Source organism: Poecilia formosa, unplaced genomic scaffold (assembly GCF_000485575.1).
Source record: "Poecilia formosa unplaced genomic scaffold, Poecilia_formosa-5.1.2 Scaffold9, whole genome shotgun sequence".
In the NCBI taxonomy this organism is placed as follows: domain Eukaryota; kingdom Metazoa; phylum Chordata; class Actinopteri; order Cyprinodontiformes; family Poeciliidae; genus Poecilia; species Poecilia formosa.
Window position 1 is genome coordinate 2264980 of NW_006799948.1, and position 15031 is coordinate 2280010.

Below are 15031 nucleotides of genomic sequence, written 5' to 3' on the forward strand. Positions count from 1 at the left end.
ACATTATTTGGCGAAAAGAATCCCCCAAAAGTTCCCCGTTTATCTAATTATAGGATTATCTGCCTTTGTTCACGTACATCAGCAGAATTGTAAATCCACAGCAGCTGGTGTGATCCGGTACAACTTGGGTTTTGATCTGTGAGTAATTCATATGTGAGGAATTACTGTGCTTGGGGCTTTGGGAATCAAACATGTGTTGCACTTCTCCAAGTTTCTATTCCCCCTTGAAAATACCCGGGGCCTTAATGGGCTGGTCCACTCTGTCGAAGCACACCAAAACTCCCACCCCCGCCCCTTCGCTCTCCGTCACTGTAACCCACACACACACACACACACACACACACACACACACACACACACACACACACACACACACACACACACACACACACACACACACACACACACACACACACACGTTAACTGATACAACCACAAACCTCTTAACTGGTTTTAACAGAATCTATTAGCCCGAATCAGAGAAAGTGAAGCAAAAACGTCCTTTTTTTCTGTAGGAGTCACCTCGCGTTAAAGCTGACCTCACTGATTGAGTTTGCTCACAATCACACGGGTCAAGGCCTGGAGTCAGGCCCATGCATCATTTAGTTTAATGGCCGTTTCCTGCCTCGCTTGGATCGTGCGCGCCACATTGGAGGAAGCAGGCAGATGAAATGCAGCACGCAGCTATATTATTTGCAGGACACAATGCTGCGAAGGCGGAGGGAGATAGGAAGGCGAAAGGGGGACGGTGACAAAAGAGGAGAGCGAGAGCTCCTCTGATTTTTGTGGCCTGTCTGTGTCACCAGCACCCTGTTGGGACGACAGATGTGCAGATGATGTCATGTAGAAAGGGGATAGGGCAGGAGGGAGGAGCAAGCGGAGCGCGGGAGAACAGGCGGCGGGTGGGGCCTCGATCTCCGAGAGACAAGGGAGTGAAAGATGGAACAGGACGACAATGTGACTTATAAAGTGTGACCTGTTTTATGAAGTCCTCCTTAGCTGTGTGTGTGCTTGAACTGGATGTCAAAGTATCACTGTTTTTTCCTGAGTAAATCTGAGCATGTTGATTTAGTCACACAATCTATTCTAAAATGCAAATGTACTGCCTGTTGAAGGCATAATTTACTTGGAGTGGTCAGTGTAGAAGTTTACCTCCTGTTCCTGGTCAGACACAGCATAGGTACTCAATTGTTCTCCTGGACTGCATTGACAATGGCTGTTTGTAACCATTCAGACTGGTGGAGAGTGAGAAAAGGGAAAGATCAGAGTTATATAGTTTCTTTAAGTGGTACTTGTGAAGCCGACCCATTTCAGATGCCGCCCTGAGCAACTGCCCGTATCAAAAACCGCCACCATGTTAAGGACATGGTGGCAGGGTGTTGTGGTGGCGCAGGGGCAAAGCACAACCCATGTATTGAAGCCTTAGTCCTAATGCTGGTGGTCGCAGCTTCAATTCCTTGCCTGGCGACATTTGCCGCATGTCTTCCCCCTCTCTCATAACCCTCTTTCCTGTCAAACTACTTTCAAATTAAGGCGACTAGAGCCAACAAAACCTTTAAAACAAAAAAAAGAGGACAAGATTTTTCTAAAGCAACTTAACCCGCCAAACAGGAGTCGTTCCAGGTCAGTTGTCTTTGCAAAGAAGAATGAGAACTTTGAATTAGATGCTTGTTTTATGGAGGATGTTGGGCACAAATTCAGTTAAAGTAATAGATGGTCTTAACGACGCTGCAAAAAACGTACCCACAGCCTCTTCAGGAGGCTGAGCAACGAGCGCATCGATGGTTACATATGCAGCAAAGTCAAACACAGGGCAACAAAAGCTGTTACTGAGTCAAGATAGGTTTCTTTAAACAGAAGTTAAAAAGTAGTAGTGGACTGATCCCATATATCACCTAAAAATAGCTGTCCTATTGATGAGTACTCAACTTATGAAACACACAACCAGCTTTCCTGTAGATATAGGTTATCCTTGGGTTACACTAAGGCAAACGTGACTAGAATGAAATTTTGGTGCTTTTATCCAAATAAGTGCTTCTGATTGCGAGTTTTTAATGTATGTATCTCTGCAAGCCTGCATTCAGAATGCAACCAGCCCACTTGAGTTAGCTTGACAACCAGATTGCTTTCACCTTGGTATTTACTCTGTTGTTGTCTCACCTCTTTGTCTCGTGTAACTCAGAAACATAGCGGCACAAGATATCTGTATTGTCTTGAGGTTGCAGGGCCTTCTTACCATACCCTTAATCTTTTGCTTCCTTCACAGTCAGAGCTACTAAAAGAAGTTTGTATTATTTCCTGTAGTTTGATAAAGTAAAAGATTACTTCAAATCTACATCCGCCAGGGAACGGGTATGAAGCAGATATGACTCTAATGAGAGCACAGCCCAGGAGTTGGCAGCTGCAGCCATGGGCCCGCTGTTATCCCTCTGACCCCAGCTTGAGGACACCCTCGGTCACCCCTCTCTGTAATCATTGACCTGTTACCTGTGGCAACCGAGCCACAACACACACTGCCCAACTATGTCTCTGCTGATAATAAGGCGATAGCACCGCCACAGCCTCGCTTTCAGACAGCGACGTGGGCACGGTTTCTCACGCTTCTGATGGATGTTAGACCTCTGGGAGGTTCGGTCGCCCTAGCTGACCTTCGGAGGTCCTTCTTTTTTTTGTTTCCGAGAAGGTTCAGGGAAAAGCTGTTATCGTTCCTCAAACAGAGCGTTGCTGTGAAAACATGCATGCTCATCCAACCGTGGGTCCTCTTGGAAAGGTTTTATTAACAGTCGTGAGTGCATACATGAATTAATTCTGACATGCAGCGATCAAGCTCTCAGTAGTCTCGGGCAACCCTGTTAAAGGCAATGAAACAAAATGAGATCATAGTAAATTGTTCCATAACCTTTTAATATTAATCTTGTACTGTTTAGCTTAAAAATATCACATCTGTGTGAAGGAGGAAAGCATAACAGGTAGGAGGATTTCAGATATTGACTTTTTGACATATCCTTGGCAAAGGTTCTCCAGATCTGTCTGATTGTAAGCACATCTCTTGTCTTGAGTCCCCTTAAGCGAAGACCACATATCTAAATACTGAACTTTGTCTTATTTTTCTATTACTAAGTCATTCTATTATTTTTATGAAATTAATTACTTTATGCAGTGTCATTAATTTCTAGCTTGTTTTTATCCGACGCCTAAAGGTTTTCAACCGAAACTGATATTTGGAACAATTCCTAACTCTTCGTCTGCTGTGACAAAATCCTGCATTCCGTCTGATGCTCCCACCACCGTATTTTAGTGGGAATGGTGTTCTTTCCATGATTCCCAGTGGTTGTTTGTGGAAAACTTACCCGCAGACACTATGGCCCAGATGTTCAACAACCTTCCACTGGGTTTTGGGAGACTTATATGTGTTTTGTAATCCTGCTCCTCAGCCTAGACATATTGACATCGCAGGAGATTGCTGCAACATAAAGACCAGCAGTAATTCCTGCAGCTTCTTTGGTGCCTCTTGGTCGCCCCACTGTACAGTTGCTGTCTCGACTTTTAACCTGTTTTGGAGAAAAGTCCAGTTTTTGTAATGTCCCCATTGTTCTGTACTTCCTTCAATAACAGATGGCTGCAGTCACTGTTTCATGGTACGTACAGAACGTTTTTTGTACCCATCTCCTGACTGATACCTTTGTACAATCAGTTCCTCGAGATGAAATGAAGGATTGTAAATCAACATCAGATTCACTACATTTCAAATTGATTTACTTTGAATATGTAAATATTTAGTTCGCACTTATTACAGTACAGCATACATTTCACAATATCAAATAAGACTTAAGGAAGCATAGCCAAAAAATAAAAAATAAAAATAGCTGACATATTAAAAAAGGAGTGAGAAGAAGTGTAGCTTATTGTCCTTCACCCCTTTGTTCAACAAAAACAATTATAAATACCCATATGAACACATACACACACATTCACACACGCACCACACACATTCACACACGCACATCTGCCTCTATATACCCATATGGATGTGTACACATGTGTGTATATCTATTCACACACACATCTGTGTGAACATTCAAATATGTTTTTATACAGCTACTAATGTGTGGGATTCTCCATTATCACCATCTCAACTAGATGCTAGTTGTGCCCTCAAGAAGACCAAATACTAAGTTAGTTTAATAAGGTACTAATTTAAACATACGTCCATTTATAATACATTTACTAACACATTTGATGTATTAGTGCAGGTTATATAGGTGGAAAAGGTTTCCAAATCATTTCACAAAATTACATTTTTTACCATACATTTAAACAAGAGTTCAAATGAAAGCCACAAAATTACAGGGGGTCAGGCCTAACAAAGCCAGGCCGAGCTCTGAACTACCATGCAGGTTTAACACCCACACTGAGCTTTATGGGGGTTTAACAGAACTTTCTGCACCCAGAACGAAGTTTGAATGCAATCTACTCAGAGTGACTGACTCAGCTGTCCTTGTGCGTGTCCGATTTTAAGTTTTTCTTTTTTTTTCGCAGTACAAAGTGGGGCGTGGTACCGCACTGCAGCACGGTGAAGGGGAGGGGGGTGGAAACAGGCCGGAGTAACCATCAGGTAGTGAGGATGGCAGCGAGTTTTGGTTCTCGCCAGAGCCTCCGCCCACTTTTTTCCACACGTCCCCCCTCAGCCTTCTCGGGCCTACCTCGTTCCCTTTTCTCTTCTCCTTCCCTTTCTGGCTGCCATCTTTGGGTGCTCGGCTCAGAATGGTCTGTGTCTGAGAGCAGTGGCCTGAAATAAAAGTAAGAGGGGGCCCTCTGTGCTGGAGAATGCTGGGCTTTGTCTCAGCTGCCATCCATACTGTCTGGAGATGTGGCGTGGACTGAGCACAGAGAGGATGTGATTGGAAAATGAAAACTGGAGAACGCCGGCCTATTCCACGAGAATCAGCACCGTTCGCCTCAGACGCTGGAACACGTCGCCGGTTCACATTGTTCAGGGGAGGAAATGAGAAATAACTGCTTTTAGCAAATTTGGGATAATTTAACTTCTCAAAATGTAAAAGTTACACAAAAGAACGATCAGTTCTAAGTACGTCATTTCACTTACATGTTTTGTTTTATGACCTTAACCTAGCTAGCCAATTCATCAAGTCACTGCAGTATTTTAGATTTTTATTGGCTCTGTGTTCAACTTCACCTCTAATGAAAGGGAGTACTTTATTATACTTTCTCCCTAAATGGAACTAGTACAAACAAAATGTGCCAAAAAGTCCACAGGATTAATCACTTTGTTACATTTTCAGATTTGGTCAAATTAAGAGACTGAAGTCTAATAAAGTGCACAAGTGCGGGGAAAAGTTGAACTTCTCATAAATGAAAAGAGACTTCTGTTCTCACCAAAATTACAGTTTTTAATTTAGCATAATGTCTACAAAGATGTTTATTATATACGACATTTTCTAAATGTAAATCCAAAACAATTAATTCAGACTATAGATATGTTCATATTAGTATAGAAGTTTTCTTTTAAAAATAAACATCATTAATAAAGTTCCCGTGTTTAACCCAAAGGCACAGTTTACTATGTGAGTAATAAGAAGAAAAAAAATCATCATAAAAATAACATGAAATTATTGGTAATTATAAAGTATCAGATTAAAACAGAAGTAATCTGAAAAAAAAAGGTGTGTATGGTGTTTTTTTTGTTTTGTTTTTTTTTTTGTCCTGAGTCACATCACAGGGGATCAATATGAACCTGTGTCACCCTGTAATCCTCGTAGGCTATAGCATCCATGGTCAGCCCATATACAACACACACATCCACACACTCTCTCACACACATAAACTCTAATCCTGCAGGTTATTTCTGTGCTTATGGATATAGGTTGCAGAGCCCGGTCACTGGGTTCAGCTGTAATATCACTTGAATGCAACTTTACTACACACAGACATGCGCGCACACACCTTGTAAAGCAGGTTTTCTCAGCTAGTACACGTGTGTGTGTGTCTGGGTGTGTGTGTGCGTGTGTGTGTGTGTGCACGCTTCTAACAAAAGCTTACAAAATACGTTGTCATTTTAGCTTCATTAACATTAAATAGCAATGCAATTCTTTAATGTTAAAGTTCTTCATGCACCTTTTTTGTAAGTAAAGAACTAAGTCAGAAAATTCCAGAAGAGTTTAATTCTTTTTGAAACAAAATTGGTTCAGTACATTTAAAAAAAATAGTCAAATCACATTGCAATATTTCTTTGTAAAGATGTGTATTTTTTTTTAAATGTGGGTATTAATCATAATATAACTTTTATCCAGCCTTAGGAAGCATAATAATATATTAAAAATACATTAATAACTTCCTTAACACTTAAAGTGTTATGGTTTGCCCAGACGTATTTTGTAAATGCATTACTAAACAGACAATCTTTAGGAAAAGGTTTGTATGATATTTCATTAGCTGTCTAGCTATAAAAAACGAGGAAGTATATAAGCCTTTTCTTTGATTTTAAATAAATATAAAATGCAGTACTATCTGGAACCCATCCAACATACAGAATAAAAGCTGCTCTGATTAAGCATACTTTACCCGGTTATTTTATTTTATTTTATTTTTTTACAGGGGCTCCGATGCAGAAAAACTTCTGTAAATGTCAGAGTGGTCCTTTAATATCCATGTTTTTCACTCCCTCCTCTGATGTTTCATCAATAAAGCATTTGCGAGATTAATTGGGCAACAGCAGCACGTCCGGACTTGTCTTTAAAGTACTTGTGACGTCGGGGAGAGAAACTGATATTTATTAACTCACAAGAGGAGAAACAATAGGCCATTACAAGTTGGAATATCCATAAAATCAGAGTTGTTTTGCCATAGTGAAATAAAAGTTGCCATTTTGAATGTTTTTGATAAGGGATCTAATTTGAGTGCGGAGGAACACATTTAGATCATTAGCAATTTTATTGTATAATTCGACTGTTAACAGTTTTTTTTAGCTAGCCATTATAACATATTAAACATTTTTTTAATTGTATGTTGTTAATATTTCAAACCATGTAATATAATATTTGAAAAGGAAAAAAAAACAGTGAATATGTAATTGGAAAATAACTGATGATTGAGTTAAAAGTTGTAAAGGTGTAACACTGAACTTCAGCTTTGTTCCATCTTCAAATAAGTGATAACTTGTTCTAGGATGCTGTTGTGCTTCATAATTTAAATTTTGATTTATTTTTCAGTGGCTATAATTAGCTTTTTTACGAATAAAAATGAGTGCATTTTTCCTTAAAGTCCTTCCTGGGAGTTCAATAAAACAGCAAATAGTGCTTTTTCGAGCGGCGGAGGGGGCAGGAGAGGAGGGGGGAGTGAGGCTGCCTCTGATAATCATCTCTACGCAGCCTAGTTTTTACACATATTTCCCCGTTATGAGCCGTCTTCTCCACTCTCTCGCACACATTTGGAGTTATTAAATTAGATTCAGAGTAGCGTTGTGTGTCTGCTCGGACACCGGGGCAGGTTGTGTAAGTGCTTCACCTCAGTTGAACTTCGGCGCATCTGTGTTCGTCGGCGGCGAAGGACTCGGCAGCTTCTCCGTGTCCCCGATGAACTCTGCGACATAGCCGGGGAGAGAGACGCGGGAGACGGGGTTTACAGCCTTTCGAGACCCGGGAAGCTCCTCTTGGAGAGTGCCTGTCGATATATCCTCTTTACCAGCATTTTACAAGCCAAAATTGCCGCATTTAGGGATATTTTTTGTAGTGTTTTTTTCTGCTGGGGGAAAATAATAGGAAATAAAAAACCCGCGGAGGAGGAAGTGACCAGCCAACAAACTTCACACATGAACTTGAGGCATAACGGTAAGTATTAATACCGCTTTTGTCTTTATTTATTTGCTTTATTTTTAGAAATTAGTCGGACTACAGCAGCAGTTCGTGTTTCGACTCGACAGCAGCGGATGTCATTTCTCCCAGACTGGGTCAGCGGATATTGACGCTGCTGTGGCCGAAACAATCCGCTGTTCTTCAGCCTAGAAGTTTTAACAGCGGCGTGACAAACCTGCGCTTCTTCAGCTGCTGTTGCAAATTTAAGCATGACGTCCAAACAGTCCCACAATAGACAGTCGATATAGTCAGGAAATAATGCGAAAAAGGAGGTCGCCGTTTGGTGCCCTAGTTTCTCCGCGCAGACACGCATAATCTTCCACCTTTTTTTTCCGCTTTTGTTGTCCCCTCAAAGCAAACGCAGATAAGGCGGCCGGGCGGATCATCACATCAGTCCAGCGGGGAAACATCACAAAGTGGGCAATTAGGATTTCAGTATGAAATGTGCGTTTAATTAGTTCGCCCAGGATTAAAGCCTATGTAAGACAAGAAAACAGCTCTGCGGCTTTGCCCCCTCATCGATGTGTCACTGTGGTTTCCCTCAGAGAAGTTTTGCACAAAATTAATTCAGGAGATAACCCAACAGTAGCTGAATGTCATTTTAAAAGAGGCAATCCAGTGGTGTTTTATTTATTTATTTGTTTGTTTATTTATTTATTTATTTATTTATTTTTTACCCATTACCAAATGTACACTGCAAATAAAAAATACACAAGTGAGTAATAAAAATAAAGAGATTTCTATAACAGAATTTCACAAGATACAATGTTTTGACAAGCAGGCGCTAAAGAAAAAGAAATAAATTTGCCCTGTGTGTATTTAGGTCAGTGACATCACATGAGGCTCAAGATTTTTTGATAGATTCTGAATAGAAATTAACCAATGGGAAATCAGAGTTTGCCAATTTTCCTTTTATGGAGGTTCATTGGTGATTGGCAGGTGAAATAGTAAAAAATAAAATAATTTTTTTTTGCCCCGTTCATTAAACGTATTAAAGCTAAGAATTCCTATTGTTTTCAAACCAACAGCATCCGCTTTGATACTCTTTTTGAGTGTAATATGCTTTGATTTATAAACGGCAATAATGTATTTAAACATTATTTCTCGGGTTTTTTTCTTTTGTGTGTTATAGCTTATAGGAAAAAAAAATCATAATCAGTGCAAATCTTAAATCTGTGTTTCAGACCTTAAAGAAAGCTGCAAATATTTATTATGTTCATATTTATCTAATTTATTCATTTGATTAATTCATTTGAATAGTTAGTTCTCCTTTGACTCTGTTCAGCTTGATGAATTTAAATGAGGCAGAAGAATAAAGTCAGTCAACTGGCATTGGAAAGCAATACAGTAAAGAAGTGACCTTTGACACATTTTGGTACATATTCTGAAACATTCAAGTATAAACCACTTCCGTGTGTTTAGCTTGGAGATGCACTGATCTGACTTTTTTTTTTTTTTTTTTCTTTTGGTCGATCTTGACCCGATTTTCTTTTTGAGCAATTTGGATTTTTTAAATAGAGTAAAAATGGAGGACATTCTCAAGTTAGAAGCCCTAAAAAAAATCTCATTTTTCAGTATTCGACCCATCAGTCACCGCTACACCGATTGATGAATTTCTACTAGTTTCACTGTTCGCAGATTTTCCTGATTTCCTTTGTGCTCTAAAAGCGGCTCCGGTGTTATGATGCCAAATAAAAATGAACACTTTTGAAGAGGGATTTGTTTTTAAAAAGCTGTTTAACAGCTCAAATGAACCGATCGCTTTGCCTTCTGTGATGTCATCAAAGGTTGTGCCGATTTCCTGTTTTTTTTTTTTTTGCAGGGCAGATTTCATCTTGATTAAAAGAAAAAGTTTACAATAAAATCCACAATAAACAATGTGGCAAACTATATCTAGCATGAGTTTGAGTGATGTCACAGAAAACTGATGTTTAGCTTTAATGCAGTAAAGGGTCTCTATTTATTGCTTCCTACCCTTAATTCAAGAATAAAATGAACATTTTACTTTAAGTACGACAATTTCTCATGATTTTACAGTCGGTGTTAATTCCCTGTAAGGTGTGGGGACGTTCTCTCAAACACGTCAGGTTCATTCAGAGTTCACTTTTGTTCAAAATTCTGCTTGGCTATGCATAATTAATTGATACAGTTGCTCATCCTCCTAAAATAACTCGATGTGGTCTCTTGCATTCAAGGGATGACAGATGCAACCACGCATTTCCTGCTGCAGCTAGACGTTTACTTTACAATGCCAACATATTATTCTGCAAGTGAGAATGAACAGAATTAGCATAGACCGGGTCCTTTTTGGCCGTCCCCTCGCACTGGCTGAACTCTGGACGAGTCTAAAAGTTTAAACCTGCTCACTTTAACAAGCTATTGCAAAAGGTTGCTGCTTCCTTCGGCTCCTCTCCTACACATCTGGCTTTTTATTTTTGCTTTGTGTATGTGTAAGCTAGGTGGTGATAGTGGTGGTTGGGGGGCAGTTGGCCGGTTAGGCTAAGATTCTGCTCATACTATCAGTTTTCCAAGAAAAGATCTGTGCTTAGTGTGAAACATGATGACTTTCTCAGTGTTTTTTCCCTCTCCTTCACTCTTTAACTGGAAAGAGGAACAGAGCTGTCAGGAGGCAAAATATGAACTGGGTCACAATGACCCCTTGGCCGCAGCTTCAGCTATCACACTCTTTTATGTGATGTATTACTACCCCTGATACGGCGTGTTTATAAAGCGCAGCTATGGCTATAAACAGGAAAATGCCATTGTGCCTTGGAGAAAATGGAACAGAAACACAGGTGGCTCTCACACAATGGGCTGGCTCTCATTTCTCCACTTTGTGGCGGTGATGCAGAGAAAGCACAGGGCTGTAGAGTGAAAATTGGCGCGATTATCTTCTGATTTGCACTGCTGCCCTGTAGCACCAGGGCCTAGCTGTGGCAGTGGGGGAACATAGAGACAAGGACTTAGGAGGGGAGGAGGGAGAAAGAGGAGGAGGAGAGTGGTGGTGATGGAGGGGGTTGGGGGGTTGCTTTGATTCACCCAAATTTTCACTCATTAGCTTTCAGCAGCTTCATCCTCCCTCTCACTCCCACCACTGCACTCTCATATCTCACGCAATTGATTGAAACCCTAAACGTTGAGATCAGGCCCAGCACAGCTTTTCTATGAATAGTTGATTGGCTGTAATGGCGATGGCGTGTGTTGTTTCTTGCAGGGCGTTTCAGGTCAGGGGGCCCGGGGATTTTTTTTTTTTCTCTCCTTCAACATGCTTGGCTGATACTGCAGTGTTGCATGGCGAGACACTTAGAAAGTCTTGTAAAACAGGGTTTTAGACGAACTCCCCACACCGGCTGCGCTGAAGCGTCTCAAGTTTTGCACCAGTAGCAACATTTGGTTGCAAACAACTTATTCACAGCTGCTTTACTTTACATTATTCCAATTTCTCATGCTGATTGATTGCTACATCACTGATATCACATTGCAAAACTGTGTTCACTCTTATTCAAAAAGTGGACAGAATAAGAATTGGTGCTATCAGTAGAACTTTTTTTTTTTTACTTTATTCACGGTCACATCTTCTGCATTATATCCTTTTTATCTGATTTGTAGCCGCATGCGAGGTCAAATTAATCACTTGCTAGAGCAGTGTTTCCCTCTGTGTTTTATAAGCCTGGCGGGCCACCAGGCTTTACTTGTGCCCCCACCAGGCTTAGCATTGCTTATTTATTTAAGTCTTTTTAAAATGTTTGCATTTTTAAGACTTTATTGTTGGTGTTCAGGTATTAAACTTCCAATCTTTCAATAACACATAATTATCAAGTAATATTTTCAAATTTCCTGTCAACTTTAAACATTGTTTAACTCAAAAACACGACAGGCCGCTGGATGAATGAGTGCCCAGAACCCCAACCACCAGGCTTAGCAAGTTTTTTTGGGGAAACCTTGCTAGAGTTATAGATGTAATATTAGCTTGTACTTTAGCTTGGTGCTGCTGTTCAAGCTACTAGCTAACTTTTCTGTAAAATCAAACTGACTCAGAATGTTTTTCCTGTTAGTTTCTTTCCTCTTTATTTGCTTGTCTTCAATTAAAATCCCCGATTAAAGTTGCTGTGCCAAGTAACTGGCTTGATTTCTGTGCCTCTTGTGATGTCACCAACCCTCGGAGCAGCTTTAGCAGCTTTCCTTTTCTTCATCTTGCACTTTTCTTTACGTTTTGTGAAACCCCGCAGTGGAAGCCCACCCTTCCATGCCTACTTGGGTTTTTATAGTTAGTGTACATTTATTTGTGGGGGGGAAACAAAACACCCACACTGGATAGTCTCTTTAAAATACATAATGCATGAGATTGTGAGACACACACAGACGGAGGACACATTTATCTGCAGGTGGACGCCTGCCTCTGGTTGTTACCGTTTTCGGTGTTATTAATGTGGCCAGCCGCAAGAGTGCAGCTTGCGTCCATGCGTGTGTGTGTGTGTGTCGTACTTGTTTTTTTTTTAAGTGCAACAGGCGCCCCGTTTGCGTCCACGTTTATTCCTCCACTGCGCTTGGCGTTTTAAATCTCAGTGCAGGGCCATTTAAGTGCTTGACCTAATTTCTCTGGCAGCGAGGAATCCGCTGGTGAAGGCCTTCCTCTGTACCTTCATGTGTGTGTTTGTGTGTGCGAGTGCACTTGCATATTGCTCTGGGTGTTTCCTCCTTGCCTTTCTAACAGGAAGCTGATGTGAAGTTCAACTGAGGACAAGGAAAAGGCCTTTTCTTTCCACTGTGAATCAGAGAGAGAGAGAGAGGGAGAGAGAGAGAAAAAAAAACGTTGGGAGAAGAAAAAAAAAAGCCCAGGACACTACATTGCTTTAACCCTCTGCAATCCATCCTGCTGCTTCTTTCTTTTTAGCTGTTGTCTGTTCTATCTGTTTTCTTTCTTTTAATGAAAATTAAAATGCATTGCTTTTTTTAGAGTTTACACATTTTGTGAGCATTATGAAAGGAGCTGAAAGCAAGGGAAGGGAGAAGTGTCGGTTCTTTGGGTTACATTTCTAACAAACTTGCAGCAGAAGTAGTCTGTAAGGAAGGAGGAAAAATAGACACTCAACAAGCTTTTTTAAAGCCAGCAATGTGATGTTAGTGAAAGATCACTTTAGTTTTACTAGAATGTTATAGCAGAAAAGGACTGGGAGCTTAGATTACTGGCAGCCCGAAACAGTAATATTGTTCTCAGATCAAACTTGATGTAGATTCATTCAGTCTGAAGCTCATAAAGTGTAAATATCCTCTCCGATAACTCAGGAACTGAACTCGGGCCAGGGCAAATGGAAGAAATGTTGAAACGGCATGACCTAAACCCTAATTGCACATAATCTTCGTCTTCAAAGAATCGTGCACATATCGCGGTCACAGATGAATTTTAGGGAATTAAACCAGGCCTAATATTCAAACCGAAAACCACCTACTTGGTTGTCTTTCATGTGTTGTGCAACGTCGTCTGGCGCGTTTGAACTGCGAGCCTGCAGGATTGAAGCAGGAACAGGAGCACTTCAGGAGTGTGTGTTTAGAGTGGGACTATAAAGAGGAGTTTTTAACCAACTGTGTTCCCTGTCTTTACTTGTTGTGTGTTTGCACAAGCGGTTGTCAATGGGGCAGCGGGGTGGACTCGCTCAGGAGACATGTCCGCTCCCAGCAGCAGTAGCAGCAGATGTGTTGGTAAATCTTTATATTGTAAACCTTGATTCATCTCAGACTGGCTCTGCTCTGGAAAATAAACGTAATAACTCGATTTGTAATTAAAACAAACGACTAAAACTTATGGTTTAAAAAAAAAAAAAAAAAGAAAAAGAAAGTGTGGATAAATTCGAGCCAGTTTTACGTCCAGCAGCAGCAGCAGCAGAACTGTTTCATTAAGAATGTCCTGTTCCCAACTTGTGCTGCCAGGGGTGTGTTGAGAGAAAAGAACGCCGCTAAACCTCGTACTGTGCGTCCCAATTAATCACGAAGCTCAATATTTCACAGTGCAAGTTGAAACAACAGGCAGGGAATGTTCCACCGTCTTTAATTTTTATATCTCACTTTTTTTTTTTCTCTGCTTTTGTGCTCCTGCTGCAGGAAGAGAGTCGGGCTGAGTGAGGACGACCTGGGAAGCGAAAGACGCTGCAGCGCAGGTGAGCACGGGAACATTTGGAAAACGTTGTTGGGAGCACAATTCCTCGAGTCATGCACTCTTAAATGTCATGTTAATTGTTCATGTGAAGCTACAAATTTGATTTCTGACTTTGACATTCTGTTGAGCAATCGAAGCCAAGGCATTTTTAAGTCAAACAGAGCAGCCTTTTGGCTCTGCAGGGAAGTAATTACTAGTGTGGAAACAGGAGAAATCCAGTGGATGTCATGAGAGGAGAGACATGCGCTGATCTTTATTTTGTGGTGGTTGTACAACCAGTTTTGTCAATCAAGATATTTTCTTTCCTTTCTCTAGCGAGTGAACATTATTATTTATAATAGGAACAAAGGTGACATCTCACTGTGAGAGAAAGAGAGAGAGAGAGGACTCGCCACAAACGGAGGTTGAAAGCACTTCATTCTGCCTTGTAGTTATCTGCTCTCTTTTGAAAACAGGCAGCTCTGTGCGATACAGAAAAATCAATCCACAGCCACAGTTTTAGTTTTTAGCAACATTTTCTTCAGTCCTGTCACTTCCCCCTCCTTCTGTCGCCTTTTCCTTCCGTCGCTATAATCTGAATTAGAACTGGATGTAAAACTCCAAAACTTCCCCGGTGCGTTCTTAACTCAACAAAAAAATTTAAATGTTCTGAAAACTTACGTTGGTTGATATATATATATATTTTTTTTTTTTTTTGCCTCTGCATTACTCTTGTAGATAACTGAATGCACGTTACTCAACCTGTGTCGTTTTTTTTTTTTTTCCAGCTCTTGGTTGATCATGTTTGTTTTAACTTGCATTTCAGTTTGTTGGAATTTACTGGTGCAGCATAATTCATCTCCCACAAGATCATTATCAGTTTCTGAAGAGTTCGCTGTGTTTGCTTGAACAGAGCACAGGAAACTAGATGTTCCCCTTAATCTTCTTCTTTGTGCTCTTTCAAGTGGGAAAAGACCCCCCTCCTTCCCCACCACACCATATACATACACACACACACACACACACA

The 15031-nt window shown here is 40.7% G+C and overlaps 1 long non-coding RNA gene across 1 annotated transcript in view; it reads left to right on the forward strand.

The window, feature by feature from the left end:
* The first annotated feature begins 4005 nt into the window (after nt 1–4005).
* LOC107833785 (uncharacterized) overlaps nt 4006–15031 on the forward strand; it is a 35751-nt gene continuing 24725 nt past the window's right edge. The window contains exons 1-2 of the long non-coding RNA XR_001659548.1: nt 4006–7847; nt 13971–14026. This is a non-coding gene — a long non-coding RNA (uncharacterized LOC107833785). The remainder of the gene's footprint in view (nt 7848–13970; nt 14027–15031) is intronic.